The sequence below is a fragment of the Callorhinus ursinus genome, unplaced genomic scaffold (genome assembly GCF_003265705.2).
Source record: "Callorhinus ursinus isolate GAN/ISIS: 27379988/994484 unplaced genomic scaffold, GSC_fseal_2.0 scaffold57, whole genome shotgun sequence".
NCBI lineage: Eukaryota > Metazoa > Chordata > Mammalia > Carnivora > Otariidae > Callorhinus > Callorhinus ursinus.
Window position 1 is genome coordinate 3,934,688 of NW_027397119.1, and position 7,306 is coordinate 3,941,993.

General features: G+C 41.6%; 1 long non-coding RNA gene across 1 annotated transcript in view; it reads right to left on the reverse strand.

The window, feature by feature from the left end:
• Window positions 1-7,306, reverse strand: part of LOC112811227 (uncharacterized) — an 81,839-nt gene that overhangs the window by 29,350 nt on the left and 45,183 nt on the right. The gene's annotated exons all lie outside the window — the stretch shown is intronic.

Genomic DNA, 7,306 nt, shown 5'->3' on the forward strand with positions numbered 1-7,306 from the left:
ACTTAGTGTTCTTGCTTTTTGATCGATGATCTTATTATGGACGCTTATTAAAAAGCCCCAAATCAGAGATCTGCTGGACGTCTCCTAGACTTATCCAGCTGCAACCGCAGGGCAGACAGCAAGTGAGAAGCGGCTCTGTTTTCTTCAAACGCTCAGACCTAGCCCCGGGTGCAGAGTGGAGAGGTTGTAGATCCGGCCTTGCCTCGAACAAGGGCTCCCCGCTGGTAGACAACTGGATTGGATGATGCATGCCAACACCAGTGGGGGGGTGAGAGTGGTTAATACATTGACAATTCTTGTGGCACACGCCGGGTCTTGTGCGAAACGGAGGGGAATGTTCTTTTCAGCATTCTTTTCTAACAGGAGAAGAGCCATTTCTCACTATGAAAGTACCTCGCGGGGATTCCCATTAGATAAAACTGCTTGACGATGACCTAATTTGTTCGTTCAAGAGGATAAACTCTTCCTATCCATACATTATTGTTGTTATGGTTTCCCTTGTTAAATTATACATAAAAGGCCCAAGCCTATTTTAGAAATGAAACGTTTTCAGAACATGAATCTTAATGAGATCCTTACACTAAATTGTGCCTGAGAATGGAATTATTTTAGCAGCCTCTTTATATTTTCACCAATTTGTAATCCTCAATGCACTTTTAAAAAAATTATTGTAAAATATATTTTCTTATAAAGTGGTCATTCACTACCATAGACCTCTCTGTTGCCTTTTTGGTCTTAAGTTATTAAAAAAAAAAAAAATCTCCAAAATAAACCCTTTGGTAGTCTTCTGTCTTCCCTATGTCTACTTTTCCTTCATAAAACTTGTCCACTTTTCCTCGGATAAAGTGTTTTCAAACAGGAACAAATCTACAGACAAGTGCTTCCCAAAGTGTAGTTCTTAGAACACGGGTCCTACGAGACCCTCCCTGGAAAGAAAGTTGACCAGTACATTTGGGGAAGGCCTCACAGTCTTCCCATCCAAGGTTTACAAATCACATTAAGTCTTACCATCAAGAAACCTGCTGAACTTGGCTTAGCCCGGCATTTCTCAAATTTATTTGCATAACCCTTTTCCAAACAAGGCTTATTGATAGGCTGCGGAACTTTTATTTCTAGGGTTACACTTTGGGAATTAGTGATTGAGACCATCTAATATATGGAATAATTATAGGTCAGATAAAACTGAGGTAAGTCAAGCTGCAGCATAAGAATTTTTTTAAAGAGGAATCTGAACTTAATTGCTATTTGTGAATTTCATAAATCCACTGTGTTAAAAAAATAAGGATGCCTTAAATACGTAGGTGATTAGAGGCTGTGTGAGAACCCTGAAACTGCACAGAATATGAAGGTTCCAGACATATCCCTTTTATATCCCATGGGAACTATAATCCAAAGTGTGGTAGATTCCATATTTGTTGACTCAGCCTCTCCATCCGTCCCAATACACTGGGAATATTTAAAAATAGTCCCCATAGAGATAGACTCCTGCGGTGCTCTTAGAAGTGAATTCAGTGCTCAGGAGAAAGGGCCACCCAGTCCGAACCTGTTCTACGGCTTGAGCCCCCACCTTTGCCTCCCAAAGATAACCATGCACCCCAATAGGATCTATGCTACCAGAAGATCTGCATGGTTGACAAGCCTTTTGTGAATTTTCTATCCCTTATGGTAGAGCTATCAGACAAAAACACACAAACATCCTTGAGAACGAGACAAACTAGCAGCCTAAAGGCCCTGCAAACTGTGGCCCATCTGGACCAATTGGTGTTCAATGAAAACTTTTCATAAAAGGAATCCGGGGGCACCTGGGTGGCACAGTCTAAGTACCCACCTCTTGGTTTCCACTCAGTTCGTTATCTCAGGGTGGTGAGATCAACCCCCCGCCCCCCCACCCCCAGCCAGCTTCAGGTGCCTCACTCAGGGCTGAGTCTGCTTAAAACTCTCTCTTCCTCACCCTCTGCCACCTCCCGTCCGTGCTTGCGTGCGCGCTCTCTCTAAAATAGATAAACAAGTCTTTTATTTTTTAAATATTTTATTTATTTGCTTGACAGAGAGAGAGCGAGGGACAACAAGCAGAGGCAGGGGTAGAGGGGTGGGGTAGAGGGTGGGTAATGACAGAGAGAGAGGAAGCAGGCTCCCCGCTGAGCAGGGAGCCCAATGCCAGGCTCCATCCCGGGCCCCCTGGGATCATGACACCCGCTGAAGGCAGTGGCTCAACCGACCGAGCCACCCAGGTGCCCCAAATAAAGAAGTCTTTAAAAAAAAAAAAGGACCTCCAGGTGTGTCAAGCACTTGGGCTAATAGGAAGTGGGGAACATACAAATGAAAGGGGTTGCATCTAGTCCTTCTCAATCAGATATTCTCCAGAAAGTGAAAGAGAAGCATTTACATTAAAACACTTAAGAAAGTGCCCTTTTATACCCCTACGGATCCATGGATCCCAAATAGCACTGTCTTCCCCACATTCACATACTGAGGCACAAAAGGTAACATGAATATAACTAAGAAATTATGCATTACATTTGTCTTGTAATCTTCACAACACTTAGTAGAAAACTAGGCAAAAAAATAGATGCTCCATAAAAACTAATCAATTGATTAATTAATTGACCAACTAATGGCCCTTTCAAAATCACTTATTTTCCGAGAGAAGCTGGACTTATACCCTGAACACTTAGTTCTTGTTTAACTGCAGGAGATTATTTTCTATTTCAAGGGAGACTCACAGTTTAAACTGGACTGTGAAAAATGAATCAACACAGGCTGGCAAATATTTCTTAAGTTCTATTCCACCCACAAAATTTGCATTATGTCTGTTGATATTTGTCAAATGCCACCAGGCCCTTTCTGTCATCTTCTCTCACACAAAACAGCCTGGAACTGGGCATATCTGCTCTCTGTTGCCTAATAATTATGAATTTTATGGAAACTTTTTGAGACAATAGAAATAATAGGCAAAATATATTTCATCTAAGCCCATCAAATGATTGCTTTTTAAGGTCTGATGCTTGACTTGTTGAAGATAGAAACACAAGCTTAATTTCATCACTAAGAATTACTAGGATTGCATAACATAAACACATGACTCTATCCTGAGAAATTTCACTGTAATCAGCCATATTAACACCCAGAATCTGCTACTTAAAATGCTTATATTTGAATCGACTAGATATGTTTAAAGTAGAGAAATTATCCAGTGTGCCTCTGGTTAAGAATTTGTAGCAAACATCGTGCTTCTCATACTTTCACAGAAAATGAAAGTGATAATTATCAAAATAAAAATCAGAATCTGCATGTGTCAGACAACTTCCCCCTTTTCTGTTATTTTCAACCCCCCATGGAGTAGAAGAACTGAAAGTGATCTTTTGGTGTTGGCTCAAAGAAACTATGTTTCCGTTCACACAAAGTAATTTCTTTTTTTAAAAATTTTTTTATTTATTTTTAAAAATAATCTCTACACCCGACGTGGAGCTCGAACTCATGATCAAGGGTGGCATGCTCCACTAATTGAGCTTGCAAGGTACCCCAGTAATTTCTTAAGGCAGTTTGTATAGTATATAAACAATGACACTATGGAGTAAAATAAAGTACTAATCACAGGTGGGGAGAGTATATTCTATTTAAAGTATGTGCTTTTGATTCAGTCAATGATCAAGTTGTGTGCCTTTCTGGCATGGGACTCGAACAAAAGGATACTACATGATGTCTTTCAATGTTATGTGACCTTAAAGGCCAGGGTGGTTTGAGGGGACACATCCCCACAATCTGTCCAAGCCAAAACAAGGTTACTGATGGGCTTTCACATCCTTACATTTTACCCTTGAAAGTCCTGTCTGGTCAGGAAAATGGGACAGCTACAGGCTGGTGTTTATGCTGCCACCTCTTGGCCTTATGAGGAAACACATCACAGGAAGAGGGTAGGAGAACTCTGTTGCATGTTGTCTTTCTGTTAGGGTCAGTTAAATGCTTCTTAAATGCTGGGAGGGGCACTCACAGACCCTTTGGAGCATACTACAAAATCCCTGGACTCCCCTCCCTGGAAAAAGCACATATGCAAAAAACTTTTGTAGACAAATCTGGACAACCTGAAGCCCATCCATGTATCCCTTTCTAGACTACACATTCAGTAGAGCAACTCATTTTTTTTGTGCCAGGACAAAAATTCTGTAAAATGGGAGAAAGTGAGCACTCTGAGAGGATGATTAGAATGCAAGATTCAGAAGAAAAAATTTGACATCAAATGATTTTTAGGTCAAAACTGGTAGGTAGTGTGAAAAAGAAAAAAAATAAATAAACTTTTCCCTGCAGCCGAGGATGTTTGGATTCCATTTCAAAGTTAATCAATGGGAAGGACTCGCTGGGAATTTTGGGGGCTATAGCCAACAGAAACATTATGCTTTTGGCACTCCAATGTTGATATCTTAAATCCTCCCCCAGCTGAGTTTTGGATCAGATGATGTAGTCTGGTGCAAGTAGTCTATTTATTTATTTAGTTTTTAGAAATGTCTTCTGTGTTTCTCTGAATATTTCTGCCGCACAAGTTGCCGAGTAGTCGGCTGCCTCTCAGTTGTTTTGAACATTTCCCAGTGCCCTCCAGATCTGGAGGCCTCCCCGATCCTTCTCAAAATGAAGCCATTGTCCCATTTCCTACCTAGGGAAGAGAGACCGGCCGAGTCCTTAGCGCATCTGAGAAGCTGCTGGAACTAATCTACCCAGTCTTGCTCCCTAATGGAGTGATTGGCAGACACCTAAAGAGATATCGATTGGGCTAGTCAGTGCAACACACTGGTTTTCTTACCTGTCAGTGTGACCAAGGTATTAACCCGGAACACTCAGAACCCTATACACTTTCCCTCCGTGAAATTAACACTCCCTTTATGAGTTCCCCTTGTCTCTGCAGCATACTTAGGCCGTAAAGCTGTTTTTCACATCTGTGGTGGCAGAACCTGATCGCTCAGTCCATCTAGAGGAACAAGAAGTTCTCCCATTCCACTTTTTGTTCTCACTGGGTTTGATTTTTATCTTTGCACTGTTACTCTCACATAGCATGCTATTCCACCAACATGCAATTTTTTATCTTGAAAAATAAATGCTCATTATTTTATGGGGGGAGAAGATTCCCCAATGCACTTCAAGCGTTACTAACCAGCTCACGGCAATTTGACAGACTCCTGACTGCTGAAGCAGGGAGCCCTAATAGTGGGGATGCTGCCCATCTCCCGGTCGCTTCAGGAGTTCTTAGGTTTTATTAATGTAATAAAATGTAGCTTTTACAGTTATCTACAGTATGTGATTACAACTGCATGTTATTGATATATCAGTGTGATGCTTGAGTTTCTTTTCCATTAATAGAAACTCTGCATTTTATACATTAATTATACAAAGAATTAATGATGGCTTATACAAGTCTGTCTACAAGTAGACATTTTAGAAGCAATTATACTCATAGCAGAGTAGTCCTCTCTTTAGTAACAGGCTTTGTTCCAAAAGATGATTTTAAATGCATTTGTTCATAAACATAAAGTGGTGCTCTACAAGGAATAAAATGAACTCGCTCATATAAAACTCAGTGTCATAAGAGAACAGTTGTTGCCATGTTGAACATGGTATCAGTTCTTGTAACATTTCATCGGAAGATATTTACATTTTGACTTTATTCTTTGTATCTCTAAAAAAGGTGGTAACAAAGACTCCAAGCTCAATTTGTCCAGAATGAAACCACCATGGTCTCCTGCCAGTGTTCCTATCTCAGGGGATGGCCCCACCATCATCTAGTTCCAAAAACCAAGACCCGGAGGGTCATTCCTCATCTCCTTTCTAATCCCTTACCAAGCTTAGTTGATGTTGCTTCTTAAAAGTATCTGTGGGGTCTGTTCACCTCCCCACACCCACTGTCACACCCTGATTTAAGCTGCATCATATCTTACCTGGGACCCTGCAATGGTCCCCACATCCATGTCCAGTCCATTTCAAACCCATCTTCCATGTTGGAGCAAGAAGATTATATGAAACTCAAATCATGCCTCCCTCTCCCCAGTGAAAACACTTAAATTCTTTTTATTGATCTTGAGATAAACAACAAACTCCTTTCCAACAAAATCCTTGTCTACCCCATCTAAAATTGTATTTCTCCTTTTATTTTCATCAGAGTCATCTGCCTTTCCTTAGTCGACCTTTAAACTTGCTGGCTGTTTCTGCCCTTGGAGGTCATGACAAGGTTGAAAATGTTACATAACCATGACACACAACACCTCTAAAAGTCATCGACCTTAAGACTCTAGTCCGGATTTCTTAAACTAGGTAACAGGAGTAGCTGAAATTGCAATAAGAATTTTTGGTTTACTGGGGCGCCTGGGTGGCTCAGTCGTTAAGTGTCTGCCTTCGGCTCAGGTCATGATCCCAGGGTCCTGGGTTCGAGGCCCACATCGGGCTCCCTGCTCGGTGGGGAGTCTGCTTCTCCCTCTCCCACTCCCCCTGCTTGTGTTCCCTCTCTCGCTGTGTCTCTCTCTGTCAAATAAATAAAATCTTAAAAAAAAAAAAGAATTTTTGGTTTACTGAAGGTAAATAAACTTCTAGAACACTTCCATTCACAAAAGTGGAATGGACCTCATCAGGTTCATGCAATGTGAAGGGAAAAAGAGGTTGACATCCTTAGTTTAGAATTGGGAAGATGGAAGAGGAGGCCCCCCTGGGGGCCGTGTGCCAGCCACCAGGCTGCCTATCTACCTGTGAGTAGGTTATTTCATTTTTAATTCACCTACAAGCCCAGCTACCTCCATCTTAGCTTCATCTGACAGACTAAAAACTTGATGCTAAGAAAGTTCGTGTCCTTTGCTAAAGGTACCACAGCTATTCTCCAGCATAATTAATATCTGAACCCCAGGCTGACATTCAAGTGCACGCTTCTTCATCAGAGAGAATGCCACCGTGGAAACTGTCCCCTCATCTATTCCAAAAGGTAGCTCCGCACAATGGAACGACCTCCAGATCCTTTACCCTCTGTGTGCTGTTAACTTGTAAATTTTCCATCCATTCTTCCCTTCTCTCCTATCTTCCAGAGTACTAAAATTGATCTTATCTCTAATTTTTGTTACCTTTCCTCTCACCTCCTTTTTCTCACCTCTAATTTTTGTTACCTACGTCACCTTCTTTCCCAGCCTTGTTCTTTTTCCGGTGACCTTCACAGGCCTAGGACACGTTTCCCAGGGTGTGGCTACCCAGCCCTCTAGAAGTGTGTGGCACACTCTCTGACCCTTCCCAGGATGTCCAGGGCCCCTCTTGGATCTCAATATTTGACAGAAAAACCATG